Source organism: Ctenopharyngodon idella, chromosome 2, assembly GCF_019924925.1.
Source record: "Ctenopharyngodon idella isolate HZGC_01 chromosome 2, HZGC01, whole genome shotgun sequence".
Classification (NCBI taxonomy): Eukaryota; Metazoa; Chordata; class Actinopteri; order Cypriniformes; family Xenocyprididae; genus Ctenopharyngodon; species Ctenopharyngodon idella.
Window position 1 is genome coordinate 3,846,800 of NC_067221.1, and position 12,712 is coordinate 3,859,511.

The 12,712-nt window shown below is 40.8% G+C and overlaps 1 protein-coding gene across 1 annotated transcript in view; it reads right to left on the minus strand.

Annotated features, from left to right (window-relative positions):
* Window positions 1-4,375: 4,375 nt before the first annotated feature.
* LOC127522230 (protein NLRC5-like) overlaps window positions 4,376-12,712 on the minus strand; it is a 159,905-nt gene continuing 151,568 nt past the window's right edge. Inside the window, exon 34 of the mRNA XM_051911974.1 lies at window positions 4,376-4,486. The gene's annotated coding sequence lies outside the window, so the exon portion shown is untranslated. The remainder of the gene's footprint in view (window positions 4,487-12,712) is intronic.

Sequence of the window (12,712 nt, forward strand, 5' to 3'; positions counted from 1 at the left end):
GTCAGACCAGAACAAATCAAAGGAGAAATTATGTTATATGTTATATGTTATATGTTATGTTATATGTTATATGAACATACTTAGTTCATACCTTAGTCCTGAATATTTAAATCACCCATTTCAGGACACAGGAATTAATTGGGATGGATCTTGTAGGCAAGCTGAGTGAAAATGGCCACATGTATATATGTGTTATGATGGACTATTTTACCAAGTGATCTAAAGCATATCCTCTCAAATACTTTATTTTATTTATTTATTTATTTTTTACAAATTTGGAGCACCAAAGTGACTTTTAACAGATCAGGCAAGAGAGTTTGTAAACAAGGTTATTTAAAAACAAATCAAGTTAAAATAAATTGATATAACCATATATTTTTTTCTCCCAAAGGTCAATTTTAGCCTGTGTGAGAAACTGGGCATCACCAGGAGTCTCCGTTCTCCATACCATCCCCAGAATAATGGCCTTGTTGAGCAAATGAATGGCATAATTCAAATGTATTTTAAATATGAACAGACACATGTTCAGTACTTTTTTGAACAGTTCATGATTTTCTTTTTAATTATAAATGTTCAGAAGCCTGACAAAAATGGGCAGGGAAAACCCTTCACCATGGCACCTGCATCTGAACGCTACAATGTTCACACTTAAGAACAAAAAACAAATAACAACAACAACAAAAATAAAGTTTTTCTCATACTATTTGATTTTTGGGAGAGAGGCACGGTATCCATGTGAGGTACAGAAGGATTATGAGGTTAGTGACTTGTGTACTTTGTTTTTGTAATGACACTTGATCTTGAAAGATGCAAATAATTATTGTGAATGTTTTACTGCGAACTTTCATGGAAAAGTGGAAGCCATGGTTTCCAGTGAGCAACTTTCTGAGGCATTGAGCGATAGGAGGGAGACCATGGATGCTGTCAAACAGAACATCACAAAGAGTCAGGACAAATTGAGAAGTGAAAGATGGAAAGAGCGCAGAAGGACAACTTCGTGGTTGTGGACAAAGTTTTGGTAAGGAATGTGTGACAGGAGAATAGAAAGGGTGGAAAAATGGAGCCAGACATGCTTGGTCCATTTACTCTTGTCACAATTGAAGAGAAAAATGTTGATGTGGTTTCAACAAAAAGACAGAATGAAATTCAACACAGATCACTTAAAGTATGTGGAGCCACTTAAAGTATCTCCTCACCTCAGCCCACCGCAACACTCAATTCACAGATTCACAATGACACGAACACAAATGAACCCAGGCCCATCATCCATCACTCTTGCTCCCCAGACACCTTCCCTTCATCAACATATTCAGAAGATCATGGTAAATATTAAGTATTTGAGAGTGCCATAGCTCAGTATTTTACTTCGCGATCATTTGTGCTTCTTTTAGTGATCAGTGATATATGGGAGGGCAAGAAACAGCGGGGAAAAATGGGCCCCTACAAATTATTCACAAATAACTGGCACTGGGCAAACAATTATAAAGTGAGGGAGGTTTAAGTATGCATTCTCAATTTTTTTGTGGTTACCCTTTTTGATTCTTTGTGTTAACAATCCAGTAGCCCTTACCTTGATTCTTTTTGTAAATAGGTTGTGAATCCTTATCTGCCAAATCTTAAAGACAGATTATGAGATCCCCATAGCATCAGCTCTGATGCAGTGTCTCGTTCCCTCCTCTCAGGGGACTGAGGTTTGGTAACCAGAGACGTTTCCATTGCATTTACACAGTTTTGACCAGCAGGTGTTGCCAGCGTAAGGTGCTTTGAAACAGTGAATCATTTTGTGAATATATATTATGATTATAACAAATAACACTCTAATTGAGTCCAGCTTCATTTAACTTGTCATTTTACTTTTTAATGAACTTACAATGATCTCTTTGATCATGAAGTCTGTTGAGCTCAGTTTGATCAACAGTCCATCATCATCTTTTTAATGAAAAATTAGAGATTATAGTTCAACACTATGAACAATTTTACTTAAATGTTTTTTTTTTTTTTTTTTTTTTTTTTTTTTTAATCACAAACCACAACTTTACAACAAAGTTCAAAGATCTGTCAATTCAAAATACCAATTATATACAGATCTTTGCTTTGAGCAAACAAATTACAGAGCAAGGGATTATGGGTATTCCACAGCCACAATGCTTCTCCAATGAGCATGATCCGTAAAAATATGAAGTTCAAAGTGCTTAGCCTAACTAAAGTTTCTTTCTTTTTACAGTACATTAAGTTATTGTTTCTGTTTTCTCACTGATGAATCCTCATAAAGATCAGCGGCTGAAGCCTCAAAACTCCCACCTTCAACACAACTGATTGATACAGAAGACTTCGGTTTGAGATCCTTCCCGCTTTTGTTCTTCCTGTTCACAAACGCTTAAAACACTTCTTCAGTGATTTTACTTACAATTTCTAGGTATTTCTAGGTAATTCATATAATTCTAAAAAGTTTTGCACAGATTTACTTAATCAAAATATCTGTTATTGTTTCGTAGACTTGTCATCCATTTATGAGTCCATCTGATAGTTTGTCACATTTTATTTGCATGTGAATGTAAATGTGGTGAAAGAGCATTAACAGACAGACACAGATAACTTAATATAAAATAAAACAATAACAAAAATAAACAAATATATTCTGTGCAAAAAATGTAAGACATATAAGTTTATATCTCTTGTAGACTTTATATCATTTGATAGATTTATGTGCTATACTTGACAATCACGTTTATGATCCATTTTATGATACATTTTAATCATTATAGATGAGTTCAATCCAAACATTATTATATTTGTAGGCCTGATACTGAAGAGCCTGAAGATTTCTGCTGACAGACTCATCTGAGCTTCTTCCTCCTGTTCCACCTTTAAATAAAACAACACCATCATTTGATTGAATACTAAAGCAACATTAATCATTCAATATCACATGTTTCTAATACAGACACTATCATACATGATGCTTTATTTCATTGTAAAGTCTGGGTCTCTTCCATCTGTATGAAACACATTTACACATTAATCACACATTTGTTTCTCCTCATAGACACAGTAGTGAGACTCTTCTGTGGATCACCTGATGATTACTGCTCCTCTCATGATGATTTCTGACTATGATATAAAGCATCCGTCAGAGCCTTCTGGCGATTGATCTTCATCTACTCTGTAAGGTGAAACAGAAGAGAAAACAATCAGTGTTCAGTGGAACAAAGTGCAAATTAGTGACTATATTTCAATTACTGTTTTTGAGTAAAATTAAGTTACATTAAGTTCCTGTAATCAGATTAATTACTGACTTTACATGATCTTGCAGAGATATTTTTGTTTTAAATATATGATACATTTAAACCATGAATCACGTTGATATGTTTGTTTGTTTGTTTGTTTGTGTTGGTGTGACTCCTATTGAGTGACTGTAAAGAAGAAACTAATGAGTGTATGGCGTATGAATAAACCACAGGGAGCAAATACAAATGATATTCTGAATTAAAACACAAACTTTTAGTTTTGTCCTCTAGTTTAAACATGTTTGTAGGGCTCTTAGTAAATAACTGAAAGTAAAGTGAGTGTAAAGTAGTGTGACGTGTTGCTTGTCAAAGTAAAAACACACTAGAGACAGAGACATTTCTCATGTGAGGCTGGACGGCTGTGAGCTGAAGCTGAACGCACTGATTTTAGCAGGAGTGCAGCGTTTTCCTACAATCTGAACAAGTCTATTTTCAAACTGAAATGATTCACTACTGACACAGTTAATAAAGCAGGTGTTGTTGAATAAAGCTGTGACAGTGTGCTTTTGTTCTCTTTCCTCCTTTGCGTTGAACATTTTAATAACTTCACATTTTGTTCTCACACAAACCCTTTGTTGCAATAAAGCTTCATGATAATTTCCTTTCACAAATATTTGAAAGGTTTGTTCACATATCAGAGGTAAATGAAGATCTCTTTAATATCACAGTGATGTTTCCTCACCTCAGGACACAGTTTGAGTCTCGTAGCACGTCACTGAGCTGCTGCTTTGAGTCTCCTATCATATTCTGTCTCAGATCAAGATCTTTTAAAAACTGCAGTGCTTTTGAGTTAGTCAAAGACTGAGTTAAAGAAGAAACATCTGTAATGCCACAGTCCCGTAGACTAGAAAGACACAAACAGGAAGAGAGATTATCTTACAAACAAACCATTAATGTGAAGAATTTTGCTCAAATATAATGCGAACTCAGACTCATTGTGAGATATTGAGTATAAAGTGTTTTAGTTTAAACTGTTAAAGTGATTTTAAGCATTTTGATTCTTGTATGTGAAGAATGTTACTGACCTCAATCTCTCCAGTTTACAGTGTGAATCCTTCAGTACGTCACATAAGTGCTTCACTCCTGAGTCTCCTACTTTATTACCACTCAGGTTCAGCTCTCTCAGGTGTGACGGGTTTGATTTCAGAGCTGAAGTCAGGATGACACACTGTTTCTCTGTAATACTGCAAACACTCAGACTGAAGACAGAAAGAAAAATGACTCAAATCCATGTTCAGTTCATGTGTGAGTTAAATGAATCATGAATAAATGTCATACAGTCACTAATAAACCAGCAGAAACATGGAAACTTAATGATATAAACGAACAAACCAAGACAGGAGCATTTGAGGACACTAGATACAATCCAAGTCTGGATCTGTCCTCACTCCCAAAAATAAGTGAATTTATCACTCTAGATTAATATATAGGATCAATATAGAAACAATAGAAAAATTAACATTTAAATGGTATATTTTCATTATTAATGTAAGAAAATCTTATACATGAATCAATTATTAAATCATTTTAGAGTGTAATTTACAATCTCTAAATACACTGTTACAGTACAGAAGGGTCGGAGACAACAGGAAACAGGTAAGTGATGTTTATTGAACAACCAGTGAGATAAACAGGAATGCAGGTGAGTAAATGGCTGGATTGCTGGTAGAATGATGGTAAACTGAGTCCAAGATCTTGTTTACTTGGTACGCGGCTCCGTCCTCCAGGATAAGAGGAAGGGGGGGCCAATGAATGTGGGACTCAGCTTACGGCATGGCAGACGCAGTCTGATGTCCCAGGTGGACAGCCAGACCTTCTGTCCCGGTTGGTAGACTGGAGTGTCGGAGCGTCGAAGGTCGGCTGTCATCCTGCGTCTGCGCAAGGCCCGTTGGAGCTGAGTGTGTGTGGAGTCCCAGACCCTCTCGCTCTCTCGGAACCAGTAGTCGACAGCTGGTACATCCGACGGTTCCCCTGACCAGGGGAACAATGGGGGTTGGTAACCGAGCATGCACTGGCATGGGGTGAGTCCGGTGGTAGGTTGGCGCAGGGAGTTCTGTGCGTACTTGGCCCAACCCAGGAACTGGTTCCAAGAGTCCTGGTGGCCATGGCAGAAGGTACAGAGGAACCAACCGATCTCCTGTATTTTCCTCTCCGTCTGCCCGTTCGACTGCGGGTGGTAACCAGACAAGAGGCTTACGGTGACACCTAGGAGCGAGAAGAAAGCATGCCATACTCTGCAGATGAACTGAGGTCCTCGGTCCGATACAATATCTTCTGGGATTCCGTAATATCTGAAGATATGGTTGAACATGATCTCAGCAGTTTCCATTGCAGTAGGCAGACCTTTTAATGGGATCAGGCGACAAGACTTGGAGAATCTGTTAATTACCACCAGGATACAGGTACAGTTGTTGGATGCTGGGAGGTCAGTGATGAAGTCCACACCTAGGTGTGACCATGGTCTGTTGGGAACGGGCAGAGGATGGAGTTTTCCGGAGGGAAGATGACGACGGCTCTTAGAGATGGCACATTCCTTACATCCTTGCACGTACCTTCTGACGTCACTAGCCATGTTGGGCCACCAGAAGCGCTCTTTCAGCAGCAAGAGGGTTTCAGTGACCCAGAGGTGGCCAGTGCCCAGCGACATGTGGGAAGAATGTATGAGTGGAGTGCGCCGTGTCCTGGTGATGTAGAGCAAACCTGGCGGGCAGCCCGGCGGAGTGTTGGTAGAGGCATTGGAGAAGGGAAGGGTTGCTTCAGACCAGTTGATTGGACTCATGATAATCTTTTCAGGTAGGATTGGTTCAGGATCTTCAGTATTTTCTTCAGGGTTAAAGAGACAAGATAAGGCATCCGATTTGACATTCTTGGGACCTGGACGATAGGAGATCATGAAATTGAAATGGGTGAAGAATAGCGCCCAACGCGCCTGTCGAGGGTTCAGTCTCTTTGCATCTCTGAGATACTCCAGGTTCTTGTGGTCAGTGAGCACTAAGAAGGGATGTTGTGCACCCTCCAACCAAGGAACTTTGCTGCCGTACCATAGGTGCAGCAGGCGCAATGATATTACGCAGCGCCTGTGACCCTGCTTGCACAGGGAGCGTGCCTTGCAACCATGGAGACATTTGTGAGAGATGCTGCGTAATATCATTGCGCCTGCTGCACCCATGGTACGGCAGCAAAATTCCTTGATTATTACGCCAGAATGAGAGTATAGTTCCTAGCCATATCGGCCTAGAAAATCGCAACTTTTCATTTTCCGTCGGCCTTAGTACACGATGTAACTACAGAAGAGTCAAGTTTTAAATAGGAAAAATATCGAAACTCTTTGGCCATTTTTGAGCGAGATGCTAACAGTCTAATCAGATTCAATGAACTATGCTAAGCTATGCTAAAAGTGGTACCGCCAGACCCGGAGATCGGCTGAATGGATTTGAAAACGGTAAAACTCAACTGTTTCAAAAAAAGTGGAGTGTTCCTTTAAGGCAAATGCATCCAAGTAAAGTTAGACAAATCAAAACATTTTTAGGATAACCAATATCCAGTGCCATATATAGAGACAATGTGAAAATTTCACACTGAAGGGTAACGGCGAGTTGTTTCACACCACAAAAAGGAAATACAACTGTGAGCTTTATTTATTAATATAACATGATTCCGTCAGATGGATAACTGCATTACATCAGAAGAAAAAGACGAGAGTCAGCGTTTGGCTAGAGTTGTCCTTTCACCTGAGGAGGAACACAATACCTTTGAGGAATTACACACAGATCCTCTTGATGGACACTGAGAAAACTTACATGCCATTATCTCTAGATTTTAATGGCCTGGTGTAACGGTGTAAAAGTGTTAAATTGATGCATAAATGGGGACATCTGTCTGCTGCGTGATGGCATTTAGCACGTGAAATAGGGACCGCCCACAGCAGAGATAATGAGACATGCTGTGGGTAAGTCGCACGTTTCCAGCAGCCGGAGAATTATACGTTAAAATGATTAAAAACACATAACTAACTGCTTTATTGTGGATTTGTCCTGCAATGAACCACTTATGGAACTGTTGATATGTGTTTGCCATCGAATGTGTTGTTTTATGTTGAGTTATTTTTAGTTTGTATTACGAGGCCCTATTGTAATTAATTTGTGCATTGTTTTTGTAGAAGTCATTTCATTCTCCATGCAGTTTCTCTTATTTTCACGTGTTCTTCATTGTGCAGGTATGTTGTAAGATGTGTTGTTTTAATGTGTTTAATGTATTAATTATTTGTTCAAATGGAATTGTATATGTTCGCCGCTAGGTGGGGATGTTTACCCTCCGATCCAATTTAATTGAATTGAATTGTTCAGTTTTTCATTGATTTGTGATCAATTCATTGAAATGTCTATTGAAGTTGTCAGATTGCAACATTTTATACACTATACGATCACAACGCATAAAGATTTAATTGATTTAAAAAGATTAAAAAAGAAAGTACTGCTTTAAATAAACAGCGTAGATAATGAGACATGCTGTGGAAGTCATTTAATTCTCCATGCAGTTTCTCTTATTTTCACGTGTTCTCCATTGTGCAGCTCGGCAGAAAGACCACCCAGGCAAGACCGTCACATTGGTGCCGTGAAGTTGTGATGCCGCTGTGTTGCTTTGGGTCACGTCTTCAAGCAAGTTGTTAGAGATCGCTGTGCTGCTGCATTCTGGAAGCATCCATCATTGGTTGAACAGCTCATCATTAGTTCATAGCCTTTCGTTAAGGGACTCCTGGCTTTATCCTTTTTCAGTTCATGGGACTTTTCACTCTGATCATTAATATTGAGTTTGTTTATTTGTGTATGTACACTTGTAGCACATTTTAATGCCAATAATGAGTAACAGCAATAGATATTTGCCTGACCAATTCACTCCTAGTCCAGTGGGCAGAGGCAGAGGGGTTTTAGGTGTACCTATTCCCTATCAGCCCCAATACTGGCAATAGTGATAGTAGACCTGGCATTACTAGAAGGGTGTGCACTGTGTGCGTAGAGTGTGATGCATCAGACATGGTCAAATGTCAATCATAAGCCTAGTGAAGTGATCACGTCAACGCCTAATGCTGAACATGGTGTATCTGATATGTTGGGGCAAATGAGTTCAATTGTCCATCAGATTGGTTAACAGTTAGCAGACAACATTTTATCTCATCTTAGTCCTTATAGCACTGACACCCCAAATAGACAACACCCTGACAATAATAAGGCTACTAGCTCTTCAAGCATGGCAAATTTGTCACAAAACCAAGTAATTCAGCACAGAAAAGTCAAGGATCCACCTTCATTCAGAGGGGATGGTTCTGACACAATTGAAATTGAAGAATGGGAAGATCTGATGAGGACATTTGTCAAAAAGAGCAACATGAGTGCCGATGAACATGTGGAAGAAATCCTTGTACACCTGCGTGGTAAAGCAAAAGATGTAGTCAAATTCTGGATCAGGAACTGTGACTCCTCCACTACTGTCTGCCCAAATTCTATCTATAGCCTGCTGCGTAAACATTTCAGTTGTAATCACTACTCGCCTGTCCCTCTTACTGATTTTTACACTATCTTGCCAGAGGAGGATGAGAATCCATACGACTATTTGCTGAGACTCAACAAAGCAGCAGATGTCGCTTTAAAATGCCTGCGAGAACAAGGTAAAACACTTGACAAGCCCAGTGTGGAAATAGTGCGCATGTTTATCAGACACTGCCCGAGTAAAGACTTAGCCTTAATCTTCGGGTCCAAACCGATTGACAAGTGGTCAGCACATGAAGTACAGGCTGTACTTAATGACTACCAATCTGATTTATCTTTCAATGCCACAAGTACAGTGCATCGCAGCCAAAGTGAAAGAGTTTCAGTCAACAAGACTGATGTTAACACAGTTCCGGTGCCCGCTCCCATGGTGTGCGAACAACAACAAAAAAGCACAGATTTCTCTTCTCTTAAAAAGGTCATTGACATGCTTGAGAAAGTCCTGCTGACCAATACTAACCGACCTCAGTCTCATCTTAAATACCAGCCTTATAACAGACTCCCTAGGACTGAAGGTTTGGACGCTTTGCTGTGTGCTATCTGCAATGATGCTGCTCACTCTGCCTTAACACATTGCCGTGAGCACAGACTGTGTTTTCAGTGTCAGTCTCCAGGTCACTCCAGACGTTTCTGCCCTAGGAGAAGATGACAACTGCCTCAGTCCACACAGGAAAACTAACAGGTCTGTGCATAAGGGAGCTTAGTACAGACCAGGTTGATAACCCTCCCATCTTTGACACACAAGATTATGAGTCCGTATATGAGCAGTACAAACCCAGTGTCTCACCTGATAAAACCGCTGTCTTTCAAGGAATACAACGAGTCCCCAGAGCTGATTCAATTTTTTTACACTACTGTATCCGTAGAAAATGGCCCATCTTTCACTGCATTACTTGACAGCAGTTCAATGGCCTGCACTTTCAGTGAGGCAGCTGAAGCAAGATTGTTGGAGAGCTTTTCTAAGTTGCCAAAGTGTCCTGCCGATGATGTTGCTATTATTGGATGTGGTGGTCATCGAGTCACACCAACAGCAATGTATGATCTGTCTCTCTGTGTTTATGGATGTAAAATGATAATACCAGTGCTGATCATTCCAGGCCAGGCAGATGAGATGATCTTGGGCAGTAACGCCATCAAAAGCCTGCTGACTCTCCTAAAGAATACGGATTACTATTGGAAATTGGTCTCGCTGCCAAGTGGTAATGGAGAAAGTGAGAGTTTAGAGTTCATTTCCTTACTGTCCAACACACAGAGATGGAGAGGCGATCACATACCTGAAAAAGTAGGTACTGTTAAGCTCAAGCACAGTGTGACGCTTCAACCGCAGAGTGAACATCTTGTGTGGGGCAAGCTTCCTGTCAACACTGCAATGTCTGTGGGTAGTACAGTGCTTGTGGAACCTACCCAATCCAAATGTGGCCCTAAGCAGATCATGGTAGGCCGAGTCATTACACCTTTATGGGGCGATGGTTGGATACCTGTGAAAGTTATAAATCCCACTAACAGTGTGTTGACATTAAGAAGAAATGCAAAGATCGCAGACGTTTCTCCATGCGTTGCTGTGGAAGATCTCACAGAAAGTGAGTACATTAAGTCTCAAGTTCAACACTTTCAACATGAGTATGGTCCCCAGGAATCTGAGGATGAGATGGTGTGAACCTTGAATGATTTGGGATTAAGAGACCTAGATCTGACGGCTTGCGAAGTGTCTTCCTCTTGGAAAATGAAATTACTCCATCTCATCAAGAAATATGAGTCCATATTTTCAAGGAACAAGATGGATTGTGGTGAAGCCAAAGATTTTGTACATCGGATCCGCTTAGTGGATGACAAACCCTTTCGTCTCCCCTACCGTCGTGTATCTCCAGTCCATTATGAGAAACTGAGAGTAGCGTTGGATGAAATGGAAGAGAAGGGTATTATCAGAAAATCCAATAGTGAGTATGCTTCTCCTCTTGTCCTGGTGTGGAAAAAGAATGGTGATCTGAGGATCTGTACAGACTTTCGATGGTTGAACACCAGAACAGTAAAAGACGCCCATCCTCTACCACATCAGTCAGACGCCTTAGCTGCTCTTGGGGGGGAATGCTTTCTTCTCGACTATGGACCTTACTTCAGGTTTCTATAATGTTCCTTTGCATGAGGACGATGGGAAATACACTTCTTTCTCGTCTCCATATGGATTGCATGAATATAACTTGATGCCGCAGGGCCTCTGCAATAGCCCAGCTACATTCATCCCTGACAGCAACATAATGTCAGCCCAGATCCGGCCCACATCTGGTCCATGTGTAATCCACATGTATCAGATGTGGGCCGGATCTGGGCCACATTATGTTGCTGTCTGGGATGCGTATGATGATGTCAATCTTTGGTGACAAGAATTTCACAAGTTTATTGTGCAACCTTGATAATCTCATGGTCTTTGCTCCCAACAAACTGGTTGCACTTGAAAGGCTGGAGATGGTGTTCTGAAGACTCAAGGCCCACAATCTCAAGCTTTCCCCTAAAAAATGCCATTTCTTGAGAAAGTCAGTCAAGTTTCTTGGCCATGTAATTTGTGAAGATGGTGTTAAAACAGACCCTGGGAAAATAAAGGCCATTACGGATGTTAAAGCAGTTGATGGACTCTGATGGAATCACTCCATGCCATAGAAAAATCAGATCATTCTTAGGTATGGTATTATACTACCAACATTTTTTAGAGAGCTGTTCTGCCAAAGCCAAGCCTTTGTTCGAGCTTATCTCCAAAACAGACACAAAGGGCTCTAGAGGCAGGATGAGGAAGCTCAACTCGAAAGCTGTGTGCGTAAAACTCTCACCAACAGACTTGACCGACAAATGTCAGAAAGCATTTGACATTTTGAAAGAGGATCTTCTCTCAAGCATAACGCTTGCTCACCCAAACTTCGAACGCAACTTCATACTAGCTGTAGATGCCTCATTTGATGGTTTGGGTGCTGTTCTTTCCCAGATCCCAGAGGGTGGCACAATGGCCAGGCCAGTTGCATTTGCTAGCAAGATGCTATCACATTCTCAGATGAATTACCCAGCTCACAGGCTAGAATTCCTCGCACTTAAGTGGGCGATATGTGACAAGTTCCATTATTGGTTGAAGGGGCGTCATTTTATAGCTTGGACGGATAATAATCCCCTCACCTACATACTCACCAAGCCAAGACTCGATGCTTGCGAGCAACGCTGGGTTGCAAAGTTAGCTGCCTTCAGCTTCGACCTGAAATATGTGCCCGGTTCTAAGAACATAGTCACAGACGCATTGAGCAGGGAACCTTTTGTCCAGTCCAGTGTAAGCCATCGGATCGTAACTGAACCTTACCAGTCTTTGCTCAGTCAGGTTGATGGAGTTGTAGATCAAGTCATCCAGGATTCTTTTTGACTTACCACGAACTGTCAATTATTGAGTCCTGCTGACGATTCTTCTGGAGCGACTGGAGTTGGCGGTCAATGTCAGGGGTGCAGAATCCATTCCACACTTCCTTGATGTGGACCAGACTGCCACACTCAATGTGAGCACACTTTCAGCTGCACAAGAACAGGACACCGCTGTGAGTAGAGCACTCTTTTATGTTCAGAGACATCGACGTCCTGACAAGCGTGAATGTGCTAGTGAGCCTCGTACTGTCCTGAAGCTTCTCAAGCATTGGAATAAACTTACCATCAGAGATCACATGCTTTTCAAAGTCAAAAGAGACAATCAAATGAACAAAAAGTTGCATCAATTCATTGTCCCAGATGCTCTGAAACAACAAGTGCTTCATGGTCTGCATGATGCAACTGGTCATCAAGGGCACTCCAGGACTCTTTCATTGGCCAGACAATGGTTCTTTTGGATAGGCATGGAACATGACATAGAAAATT